At 31.9% G+C, this 13,916-nt stretch overlaps 2 pseudogenes; both read left to right on the forward strand.

Annotated features, from left to right (window-relative positions):
• The first annotated feature begins 202 nt into the window (after positions 1-202).
• On the forward strand, positions 203-5,205 carry LOC109676864 (olfactory receptor 10AG1-like; annotated as a pseudogene).
• A 7,145-nt stretch (positions 5,206-12,350) lies between these two features.
• On the forward strand, positions 12,351-13,331 carry LOC141423294 (olfactory receptor 10AG1-like; annotated as a pseudogene).
• The last annotated feature ends 585 nt before the right edge of the window (positions 13,332-13,916 follow it).

Here is a 13,916-nt window from a genome sequence, read left to right on the forward strand (position 1 = left end):
TAAGAATTACAGAAAGCAAAATGAGACAGGTACAAAATTACAAAGATAAATAATGTGAATATTATCCTGTATGTAGATATCATATAATTAACAAATTTTATTCTTCTGGGATATGGATATTCTATGCTACAACTGTGTTAGGGAAAAAACCAGTGCATTAAATTATACACCATGGAGGAAGTAGAGAAAAGCTGGGTCTGGTATGTCAGAATTTTTTATAAAAACAAACCAATATAATTTCAACCTCAAGCAGTTAGCTAGCAGTTTAGGTGTGACAAAGGAAAAGAGTTATCCCTTCTGGAAAAACAAATATTCCTCTTTAAAGAGGACCAACTGTTTGAAAAGCTAGTTCTTATTTAAAAGTGATGTAAAAGTCTTTGAAAATATAAAAATTCAATTAAAAGGAAGGAACTTTAGCAAAACCAAAAGGTAAACTTCTGGTATGTTAATATTTCTCTCTGGATTGTTAATTAATTTAAGTATCATGATATAGTAAATAATAGCAAATATCAGAAAATCATAATTTTTCAATATAGTTTTAAAATGATTAGCTCATCATTGCTGCAATTTTATTTTCTCAATATATATTAATATTTTTCAAGTATCTGCAATATATAAGTTCCTAACCAATATATTTATTATTAATAATTATAATGGTTTTACAGGTTTTCATCTTAGAAATTTAAAAAATAAAATCAAAGATTATATTTATATAGAATATGATTTAACTAAACACAGGTTTCTATGATGATAATAGAGGATATGTCATCACTTCAAATAAAATGATTCCTATTAATGTTATCTTTGCATTAAGAAATTTCCATATAAATATATTTCTGTCAAATTATAAAACTGCCTATAACTGTAAGCAATATTTAGTTTAAATTATTATTATTTATATGACCCCCCCCCACCAAATAAGATCATCAACAAGGAAGGAATTGAGACCATATCTTAATTACATTTGATAAATTTTTATATATTGTTTTGATTTTTCAATGGTAGTATTTAACTTGGATCTAAAAGAGCAAGATATCAAAATACTATTAGAATTTAAAAAGAGTAAAAGGCTAAATGGTTACACGTTTATGAAATAAGATTTTTTAAAATTCAATAAAAAAGGAGTTCAATCTTTTGAAATTTAAACTTAAAATTTAAACTTCTACATTCTTACTATGCCTTTAATTGCCCTCTCCTACTTCATAGAAAATAATTTATTCTAGTGTTAATTTCTACCTTAAAAAATTAAAATCACGTATGAAGTAATAAACTATAGTAGAATCCTGTCTATATTCTTTACAAAATGAATGACGTATTATATTATCAAGTGCAAAAATTCTGAAAACTTATATAGTCACATAAAGTACCATCAGTGGAACAACTGCTAGACACTTTATGTCAGCCTCAACTGTGGGCTTGCTGGATTGTATAAAAGTTGTAAAGAAGTGAATCAACAAGAAAGTCAATTGAACTGGTTTTTTTCTGTAGACTCTATGTAGTCTTGATATGTTTTGTTCTTAAAGTAATACATAAAGCACTTATGGCTTCATGCACATTGTTATGTATGTATCTACTCACTTTTTCCTAAGGCATAGACAAGAGAGCTGAAATATGATACATGCAGGAAATCTGGAGTGACTTAGGCATGTAAAACAACTTGTACCAAATTTCTGGTTCATTGATCTTACTGCCCAAACTTGTACAGGTTTCATGACACAGCTCTAACTAACTATGCTCTTTGCTTGTTAAATATAAACAAAGTCATCGACAAAATAAGCAGACAAGAGAATGAAGGCATTTTTTAAGAGATAAATGTGAAAATAATACAGGTAGTAGAAAATACTTCAGTTTTACAAAAACATAGAAAATTATTCAAAAGATAATATGTAAATTTAAACAATAAACTTCATAATCATGACAATGTTGTATTTTCAAGGTTATAAGAAAATAATGTTAATACAAAATATTGTAAAAGTACATAACTACAGAGTTGATTTAGCAATAGATGTTAGGGAATTGTTAAATCAGTTTTTCACAAAAATTTTAAGCTATAAAGCATGATTGTTTACGTTTAGAATAAGAACAAGCTTTCTTGTTTTTCTAATTTCAAACTAAGTGATATTAGAAAGGGAAAAGGAGTTATGATGTTGAAATCCAAAATATCTGAAAATCTAGAAAAAATATTGGAGCTTTTTGAATTTCTGTTGCTTTACGTAAAATGAAATGTAAGGGTAGAAATATTATTTTAAATATAAAAACAATAAAAATATGATTAATAAATAATTCACATACTGCTGGAATTCAATCCCATGACAATAATAAAGAATAAACACGTGATAGAATCTCTGATGAAATGACATTGAGTTGAGTCTCAATTAACACCAGACATGTTAAGAAGATTCTGGGCAGAAGAGAAAGCATGGGAATGATTTTAAGTTTTCTATTCTTAAGATCCAGAAGAAGAACTCAATTTTTGAAAAAAAAAAAAAAAAACAGCAAGTAAAGACATAGGATGATCACATAATAAGTTACTCAAGAGCAAAATTTTACAAGAGTTTGAAGCAATGAAAGGAAATGTGAAAGTTATTGTAAGTACAAGGAGAATCCAAGGAAGATATAAAATTACAGATTTATGTCTTTAAATATTCACCCTGACATTTTTTACAGAATAAGTTGTTATGGGATAAGGATACAAGAGTAATTCAGATGTAAAAGATGAAATTCAAAACTTTGGGAATGAAGACAAAGAGAAGTAACATATATGAAATTTTAGGGGGAGCAATAGGTGTGACTTAGCCAACTCAGGTTTATTAAGTTCTGAAGAGCTGTGAATGTGGCTGCTGTAAATTAAACCCAGTCTGACCTAATCTTCATGCCCAAAGAATTATTACTAGTCCATCAGATGTCATGTCAGGTTGAATTGAATCTATGAAGATGTGAGGGGAAGAAATAAACCACTCTGAATATTTGTCTGGGGAAGGATGAACTATTGTGGATGACTACATTAGAATCTTAGAGCAAGCTTCAGTGGAGGACTTCATCTGAATGAACCATGAAGACAATAAAAACAAAGCTTTATTTGGTTAAATGTAGAAAGGATAGTTAGTTAGTGACGAAATGCTAGTTTTGTATTGACTGACTCTTACTCTTCAAAAACTAAGGTAGGGCAATCAATTAATAGTGTGAACAGTTGCTATGGAGTGAGTGAGAGCAAACCTTAAGAGTGAAGGTTCTATTTACACATTTTCAATTAAAAATTGGTAGAAAAAGACCAAACCAATTAAAGAAGTTTAACAGAACATTTAAGCAGAATTCAATGCCCTCCTCTGTTTGTGGTCACTAAGCTTGAGGTGGGAGACTTGACTATTTTTCTTGACTTTGTTTTTCTCAGATGCTCCAGCCCATGGTCAGAAGAAAGAAAGTTGTATTTAACTAAGGAATTGTTTCTATCATAGAGTAAGTGTTGGGGGAAAGGGTGAGAGGTGGATGTAAAAGGTTATATGAATGTTGAAACTTCAACGCTGACCTAATAGAGAGATAAATATGAATATACTGTGTTAATATAAAATTTGTTAAAAAGTTCAACTACATTAATTATATGTCTTGAGGTTGCAAATCAGTGCAATCACACATGTTAATGACTATATACAAGATAATGATGAAGAAATAGCTGGTTTCAATGGCTTACATATTTAATTTAAGAAAGGAAGAAAATCCCATAAACTGGAAAAACATGCAAGCTCTTATTTCATCAATGAGCAATGAATGAAAAATATAATTCTTATATGACTATAACAGTGACAGGTTGAAATTCTATGTGAAAATAAAAGGAAAAAAACGCAAAAAATAAGGACATATTTGAGAGTTGAGGATAAAAGATATACAGAAACAGAAAAAAGCTTCTCCAGCTAGAGAGATTGAACAATCCTTGGGACAAAGATAAAAGGACAAGGAGGCTAGAGAAAAATATTGTATAGTTACTAGAAGTTAAATCTCATGTTTTTATCTTTGTGGTATTGTGATTTAAATGAATTTCATTATTATAATCAGAATGCCAATCTAAGATTTAAACTACATTTTAAAGCTTTTTATCCATCAAATTAACTTGTACGTTTTTGTAGATGAGTTCATTATTCCTGATTTCACATTAAACCTCCAACAATCAAAGACAAAAAGCTTCAAGAAAGAAACTAAGAAAAGTTAAGGATCAAAATTTACATCCCACTTCAATTTTAAAACAGGAATATGTATTCAATAAATTTAAGCCTACAGGGAGAAAACCAACTTCACTATAATGATGGAATTTGTCCTTTTGGGGTTTTCTGATATTCCCACACTGCATTGGTTTCTTTTTGGAGTGTTCTTAGTCATCTATATGATTATCCTGCTGGGAAATGGCATCATTACAAGTAATTTTTCTTTTCTAGAGATCTGTTATGTGTCTGTCACTCTTCCTAGAGTGCTCATGGACCTTTGGGCCCAAAAAGGAAATATTTCTTTTCTTGCCTGTGCTACACAAATATGCTTATTCCTTATTTTGGGAGTCACAGACTGTTTCCTTCTTGCAGTGATGGCCTATGACCGTTATGTGGCCATTTGTAACCCTCTGCGCTATCCTCTAATCATGAACCAAAAGGTTTATACTCAGCTGCTGGCTGCCGCCTGGATTAGTGGAATTCCTATCCAAGTAGGGTAGACATATCAGATTTTCTCTCTGCCCTTCTGTGAATCTCACCAAATCAGTCACTTCTTCTGTGACACTCCCCCAGTGCTCAAACTGGCTTGTGGGGACATCTTTGTGAATGAGATGATGGTCTTCATATTTGCTGTGGTAATTGTCACTCTTCCCTTTATGTTGATTCTTGGGTCCTACAGTAGAATTATCTCAGCTATCCTGAAATTGCAAACTAAGACAAGAGGTTCCAAAGCCTTCTACACTTGCTCTTTCCACCTTATAGTTGTATTTTTGTTCTATGGATCATCCAGTATCACCTACTTAAAACCCAAATCCAATCAGTATGAAGGAACAGACAATTACTCTCTTTATTCTACACTGTCTTGACCCCAATGTTCAATCCTATGATATATAGTCTGCAGAACAAAGATGTTACTGAGGAACTGAGAAAATTCTTACCAAAATTAGCACTACTAGACAAAGTTACAAAAATTATTTTTATATGTCTAATTACATATATGTGTATATGAATAGAATATAGTTCAAGCTTTTAAAAAAATGTATAAACAACCCAGTAATATAATTTTTTTCCTAGCAGACTCTATGTTCAAGTTATGATAATTGTGCCAATTTTTAATCATACTGTTTTAAAAAATCATTCTTCTTAGCTAAACTGATAAATAGGGATTTATCAATGTTTTTCAACATTGTTTACTAGCTCTTTAAGTATATATTGTAATTCATAACTCAGTTGCTTTTTGGTTTTGTTGTTTCTTTTGTTTTGTTTTTTAATTGTTTTTAGTACTAGGTATTGAACCCAGGCACATTATGCATATGAGGCAAGCATGCCACCAATTGACTCTGCCCCTAGCCCTTTTGCATTTGTTTATTTTTGTTGTTGTTTTGATTTTAGGACAGTCTGTCTACTTTTACCCAAGCTGGTCTCAAACTTATGATTCTCCTGTCACTAGCCTAAATAGCAAGGAATACAAGTGTACTCTACAGTGCCAGGTTGGAATGCCATTTTTTTCTAAGGATGCCAATTGCCATATGTTTTCTAATTCTTTGTATGGTCATATGTTTATGGTGGATAAAAATGCATGGCCTTAAAGTATCTGCTTTAGTTTCTCTGTGTTGAGGGCAACAAATGCTATATAGTTTTTTAGGTTCTTACCTATCCTCATACCTCCCTTGTGTGTTCTCGCTTTTATCATGTGATTGAAGTCCAATCCCCTTGTTGTGTTTGGCCAATAGGAGAAGGGGACCAGGAACTAGAGAAAAGGTTAGATCAAGAAGAATTCACCTACAAGGTAACACACATGCACAGGAAATCAATGGGAGTCAACTCCCTGTATTGCAATCCTTATCTCAACTAGCAAAAACCCTTGGTCCTTCCTATTATTACTTATACTCTCTCTTTAACAAAATTAGACATAAGGGCAAAATAGTTTCTGCTGGGTATTCAGGGGGTGGGGGGGAGAGGGAGAGGTGGGGGGAGTAAGGAAGGGGCTGGGGGAAGGGGGGAGAAATGACCCAAACATTGTATGCACACATGATTAAAAAAATGTATGGCCTAGCTTTTCTACATGCATCATCCAAAGCAATAACATATGCAAATTTTGAAGAAAATATTCATTAAGATAGGCCAAAATTTGTACTGTCCAGAACACAAAAAATGTAAAATGCTGGCACAGTGGCTCATACTTTTAATCTTAGCTATTTTGGAGATTGAGATAGGGATGATAATGATTAGAGGTCAGCCAGGGCAAAAAGTTCATGAGAACTCATTTCAACCCAATAGTGTTGTGAATCTGACCAAAAAGGTTTAGAGACCCCTAACTCAATGTAAAAAAGTTTGGCACAGTGGCACACTCCTGTCATCCCAGTTACCATGAGAAGAGTAAAATAGAATCACAGTACAGACTGGCCTAGCCAAAAAACAACACCCTATCTCTAAAATAGTCAGACCAAAAAGGAATGGAGGCAGGCTCAAGTGGTAGAGCACCTGCCTAGCAAACACTGAACCCTGAGTTCTAACTCCAAAACACACACACACACACACAAAAAGAATTAGTCTGGGGTCTTGGCTCAAGTGGTAGGCCAGAGGGGAATGATAAAAAAAAAATCTAAATACTTAAGAAATATATTTTCTCTGCCCAGAGTGGAGTTAAATTCATTTCTTTTTTGTTGTGTGTGTGTGGACTCAATACCTACATCAGGAAACTTCTGGTCGTGATTGACGTGTTCAACACCTTGACTGTTATCATGGTTTCACAGCTGTATATGTATTGCATATCATATAACAAATTACACACCCTTAATATGTGCCGCTTGTCCCCGTATTAGATTTCAGTTGCAGATTTAAGAAGCTCTTCAAAAAGCACTTAAAAGATTGCTTTTAAAATACAGGAATATTCAGTACAACAAAAGGAATCCAATACCTGTATACTCGATCCAAATGAGATGTTTAAAACTTACTTAAGTGAATGTAGTTGAAGTAACAGGATAATGGAAAAAAATGCACGTCTTAGAATGAAAAATATATGAATATTACTTATAAATGCATGGATAAACATTAAATTTTTTTTCACTTATCTAAAATGTATATGATTGTTTGCAGTAAACTTTTGAATATATTTTTAATTTAGAGCTGAGATATGTATAAACATAATATTTGTTTCAACTATTTAAAAAAAAAGATGGGGTTAGTTAATGGACCTGTATGATTGCAAACAGATAAGTGACCTGATTAGACATTTCTCAAAACATGGAGATTGTCAAAAAATATATGTAAAACTGCTCAGCTTTACTATTCGCCTAAGAAGTACATCAAAACCACAAGGAAAGATGACCTCAGAACTGATGCATAGATATTACCAAAAATGACAAAAGAAAACAAGTATTGGCAAAGATATTGAATAAAATGAAACCCACCTATACTGTTGGTTGGAAGGTAAATTGGTTCAGCCATTATGGAAAATAGTACAGATTTTTCTGAAAAGAATTAAAATTGGAACTACCATATATCCAATAATCCCACTCATGAGGATCTTTTGAAAGGAAATCAAATAAGGATTTAAGAGAGATATCTCCCTCTGTTTATTGTACCGTTAATGACAAGAGTTAATGCCTTAGTTGGCAGTGGAAATAAGGGGTATTTTGTCATGACCAGTGATGGTAAGAGATTTGGAAGCACATATCACCTCCAAATATGTGTTGCAAAATAATTGAGAGGCATGTCACAAATAATGAAAAGTGCTGAGGACCAAAGTTAAGAGATATTTTTCTTTAGTGTAGTGAAGATGAGGACACAAGCCTGAAAAACTGGTCCACTATAAAAATACTATCAAATGGACATGAAAACAAAAGGATTTGTTTGTCAATTCAGGTATTCTCATTATGTCTGAAAGAGCATCATAATATTAATAAAGTAATCTTATTTTCTATGAAACAGAATTGAAAAATAATAGGATAAGTATGTCCAGATGATGTTAACAAGAGACAAAATGTGCTGAAAAGTTCTATTCAGAAGAATTATGAAAAACAAATCAAAACAACAAATCAATACATAATTTGAACATTTTCCTGTAGGCAATATGAGATAATTAAGAGTGTATCTTCTTTTAGGGCATCTGGGTATTCTGTCCTTATTTAGTGAAAAAAGATGAGGTGAAATTTTATGCCATGGAGAGATTGTAGAAAATTCTGATCTATCTAAAGAATTGTCTGGAAAAACATAGCCAAGTGATTATAAAGAGGAGCTCTTAACTAGCAATTTAGGTGTGAACAGAGAGAAGAAACATTCCCACTGGGACAAAGTGACTATTGATGCTATATAGATCACTGGCTGTTTCAAAACCAACTTGAGATTTTGTTTTTAAAACAGCATAGATTTGTCACAATTTAGATAGATAAAGTGTCTAAGAACTTCATCAACTAGAAAGACTGGACTCCAAAATTGTAAAAGGTGAATACAAAATATTAATATTAGATATTCTACTTAAGTGCATTCAATAACTATTTGACATGAAAAACAGTATATACTAAATACACAATGTACCAAACAATGATCATAACTTGCTCTCAGAAAGCATCACTATTTAAAAAAGAATTATACATTTCTGACTTATAAATCAAAAACATAAATTAACTAAACTGTGGTAAGCATTTGAAATATAGTTCTTATCTAATTTGTCTGTTGTAAACAATTAAAAGAATATTAAATGCCAGGGATATGGTAGAACACTAACTGAGCATGAAGAAGACCTAGGGTTTGAGTCCCACAAAAATAAAAACAAAATTAAAAATATCATGAAATAACCTATTAAAGAAAACAAAATCATAGAATGATGCATTACATACAAAATAAATGCATATATTTTATTATGGTGATTACAAAGGAAATGTTGCCATCATGAATAACAACATTTCTATGAGAAGAACCTTATTTTGTAGGGAATCTCCTTCCAGAGGGGAAAAAAACATTTTTTTTCTTCCCAAGTGTAAGTTATTGGGAAACAAAATTTATTTCTATTCTTTGGCCCATCATCTATTATAGTGTCATACCTAACAAAATAAGGACAAAATCATGCAACTTTGGGTCACATACCTGAGTACTTTGGTAAACATTATATATATTGATTTGATTTTCAATGGGAATGTTTAAATTTGTATTAAAATAGAGCAATATTCTTTTATTATTATTATTGTTGCTATTATTATTATTATTACTATTATAGAAGCTAATTTGCAAAGGTTTTGATTTTAGCAATAAAATCTATAATAATTTCATAAATAATAATGAGAACTACTGAAACTTTATGTCACTGAATATTAAAGATTTGGTTTTTGCAATATCTTTGTGCCTCTAAACATCCTCCCTGACTTCATGGAAAATAAACAAGTTTAATAAGTTGTTAATAAGTTGTGACTTGTTATATCCAATTCACAACTGTATGTGAAATACTAGAGTGGAGACTTGTATTATATTTTATATAGAATGAGTCATGGAAAATAATGTCAAAAATATGTCAGGGAATATTATGTAGAAAAAGATATATGGAAAGTCTAATACTATGTAGAAAAGATATATGGAAAGATTTCATCCAGAGGATAGATTAGTGCAACTATTAGTATTTAAAGGGAACATTTTCTATCATGGCAAAAACTGACTGGAATAAGGTTCATGGAAGGTGGATGACCTACTAGTTAATCAAGATGGAATTTTTAGTTTACTGTAAGAACCATTGATGAATTTTGTCTCCAGAGAACATGTACAATACTGATGCACTTTTTTGCACATTCTTAGGTTCTAATATACATATTATTTTCCTAAGTGATGACAAGGATGTTTGGGTATGAATCAGGTAAGTAAATTCACTTATTGTGGGTGTGTGAAAAGCATATACCAACTTCTTGCTCATGGACCTTCTTTCTCATCCCAGTATTTCTTCGTGGCATCATTGAGACTTTCACTTTCTGAGAAGTAAAGGAAATCCTTAATAAAATGTACAGAACAAACAAGAAGTATGTCATTCTCTTGTTTTTACAGAAAGGAAGAAAAAATATCTCAAACTTGAAAGGAATGGGCAATGTTCAAAAATGCTTCTTTTAAAAAAATTAAAATGAATACCTATTTGACTAGATAGTGCTTGATTTTCAGAATTATAAGAAAATAATCTTAATACAAAAATATAAGAGCATAGTGTATAACTCTTAATAATAGGAGTTGAAATATTACAGAAGTCATACTTTCTCAAAAGAACCATTATCTCAAAAATAAAAATGAGGTGTATGAAAATTGTTTTATAATATTTCAAATCAAGGGGAATGGACAAAAGCAATGGTATAAAGTTGGAACACAGATTATGAGTAATTCTAGGAAAACTGTACAAATAGTTTGTAGCTCAATTTCTTCACTTATAGTGAAAGTAATGAAAAAAACCACAAGTTTTGAAATAAAACATCAGAAACATTAAGAAAGGAGCTATCTATTGGCACTAATGTAGCCTTACAATAAATGGTAGAATTAAAATGATGAGATTTACTTATTTTAAAAATTCACCAGCTTTTTCTCCCAACCAAGTACTAACCAAACTCAATCCTGCTTAGCTTCTGAGACCAGGCACATTCTGGATAGTATGGCCATAGACATACCAGCTTTTTCTGTGTAGGATGAATTGTAGTCAGGCAAGGCTATTGGAATAATCCTGGAAATAAGAGGGTAGATAAACTAATGTGTAGGGGGCAGATATGAGGAAAAACAATACATTTTGTACATTTGAGAGCAGTGGCAGGTGTAATTCAGCCAGTTTAGGTTTCCATAAGTCCTGGGGACCTTGATATTTGGCCTTAGAAATAGGCAAATATTATGAATTAATTCCTACTTCAATCCATCTATACCCACCTTAAAAGTATATTTACCAGCATTCAGAATTTGGTGATAGAATTCATGGAGGTTTTCCTGGAAAGAGAAGGATTGTTGTAGAATGAGTGGGTTTGACTCCTTTGTAGACAACTTCAATGGGAAACTTCTGAATGAACTAAGAAGACAAACCACATTGAGGGAAAGGTGAAAAGATGATTGGTTTATAAGAGGATACTGAAACTTGTGCCAACATTTTCTGACCATTGATCAAAATAAGATTGAACAATCAGTTAATGAGTACATAGATTGTAAGGAATGGATGACCTTAAATATTTGAAAACAGGCCTTATAAGCTGAATTTTTTTAAAAAAATATGTTGGAATGAAGTGAACAAACAAATTAAGGAAGTTGGTAGCATCTTTACATAGAACTAAATAGTTTTGTTGCTCTTTTTGGTCACAATTTAAATGTGACTAAAGAGATTATGTTTTTCTTGAATGTGTTTTTTGCTGATGCCTCAGCTCATGTTAGGTAAAAGGAAAACTTGACTTTAACCAGGATCTATTTTGTCACAAAGGAATTTGGAGAAAGCAATTAGAGTAGGTTTGGAGTTGGTTAGATGATGCATCTTGGATTCTAGCACTAATAAGTAGATAAATGTAAATATACTTATGAAATTTAAAATCAAATTTGTTGAATTAAATGGTTTATGTGTCTTAAGGTAATAAATTAATAGTATAATTATTAGTATAACTAATTATAACTGTTAGTATAACTAACAGTATAGAAAATGATGGTAGGAGAATTTGTAAAGAAAACAAAAGCAGACTGGCTTCAATGCTATGCATTCCAAGAATGGAGAAAATAATAATTAAAATTAAAACAGAAAGAAAAGACTTCAATTAAATATTTGAACTTTCAAAGAAGAGAAAAATTTTAGCATAGATAGTAGTCTTCCTCAAAAGGTAGCTTTTACATGCAAATCCTTGGGTTAAAAAATGAGGGAAGGGAGACTGAAAAATGATTCTATATTTAACTGGACAAGTAGCTCATCTTTATTATTCCTTCTGATATTGAAAGTAAATAGTTATGTATAACTATATAGCTCTCATTGGTAAAATTTGAATGCAAATCTACCATTATCAATCCAATGTTTAAACATTTACTTCATCGAATTTTTTTTTCTATAGATGAGATCATTGCTTCTTGTGACACATCAAACTTCTTCAGAATCAGAGAATAGAAATGTCAGAGATAGTAAGAAATCATATCAAAACTCATATCTTAATCCAATAATCAAACACAGAAATGCAGCTAACAAGTGTAAAAACACAAGGGAAAAACAATTTAAAAACTACAGACACAAATCTCACTATAGTTATGGAATTTGTTCTATTGGAATTTTATGATATTCCTAAACTTCACCAGTTTTTCTTTGGAACATTCTTGGTCATCTATATGAATATCCTGTTGGGGAATGGCGTCATCATTCTAGTAACAAGAGTAGAGCCCATACTTCAGTCACCCATGTATTTCTTTATCAGCAATTTTTCTTTGCTAGAGATCTGTTACGTGTCTGTCACTCTTCCTAGAATCTCATGGATTCTTTGGACTCAGACAGGAAATAATTCTTTTTTTATCTGTGCTACACAAATGTGCTTTGTTCTTATTCTGGGAGCCACAGAGTGCCTCCTCTTGGCAGTGATGGCCTATGACCGCTATGTGGCCATCTGTAACCCTCTGTTCTATCCTCTTGTCATGAGTCACAAAGCCTATGTGCAACTGGTAACTGGTTCTTAGCTCAATGGAATTCCAGTGGAGATAGGGCAGACATATCAGATTTTCTCTCTGCCATTCTGTGAATCTCACCAAATCAACCACTTCTTCTGTGACATTCCCCCAATGCTCAAATTGGCTTGTGGGGACATATTTGTGAATGAGATGGTGGTGTATATATTTGCTGCATTACTTGTTACTGTTCCGTTTATGTTGATTCTTGGGTCCTACAGCAGAATTATCTCAACTATCCTCAAATTGCCATCCAACATAGGAAGATCCAAAGCCTTTTCTACTTGCTCTTCCCACCTTATAGTTGTATTTTTATTCTATGGATCAGCCAGTATCACCTATTTAAAACCCAAATCCAATCAGTATGAGGAAACAGACAAATTGCTCTCTCTTTTGTACACCGTTTTGACTCCAGTGTTCAATCCTATGATATATGGTCTGAGGAACAAGGATGTTACTGAGGCTTTGAAAAAAATTTTTCACAAAATAGTAGCCTTGTGAGACTCATGAAATACATTTAATTGGTATTAGTGTATGTTAACTGAACAAAGTAAGGGTTTACATTATGATACTTCCATTCATGTATATTATGTCCTCTTCAACCGGTACCCCATCTCTAAGTACATCCCTACTACCCCTCCATTCACCATCATTTCTTTTTCCCCCCAGATAACACATGAAAGAAAGCATGTGATATCTGTCTTTGTTCAATAGGCTTATTTTACTTAACGTGATGATTTCCAGTTCCATCCATTTTCCTACAAGTCATAAAATCTCATTCATACCACATTTTCTTTATCCATCTGTGGATAGACACCTTATTTGATTTCATTTTCTTTTAATAGATCTTTATGTCCTTACAGCTATAACAATTATGTTGACTCATTTAGCAATGCTCTAGTTTTAAGATCAGTCTTCCCTATCATTGTAACTTAGTAAGTGAGATGTATAACTGAAAAAAATGATGTGATATGTAAAATATACCTTAGGTGAAATCACATTTTTCTTACTTTGATTGAAACCTTCCTTGGAAGTAATATAAATTTCTCTTTTACAAAATAATATTGAACAACAGTTAGGCAGAGT

This window comes from Castor canadensis, chromosome 1 (assembly GCF_047511655.1).
Source record: "Castor canadensis chromosome 1, mCasCan1.hap1v2, whole genome shotgun sequence".
Taxonomy (NCBI): domain Eukaryota; kingdom Metazoa; phylum Chordata; class Mammalia; order Rodentia; family Castoridae; genus Castor; species Castor canadensis.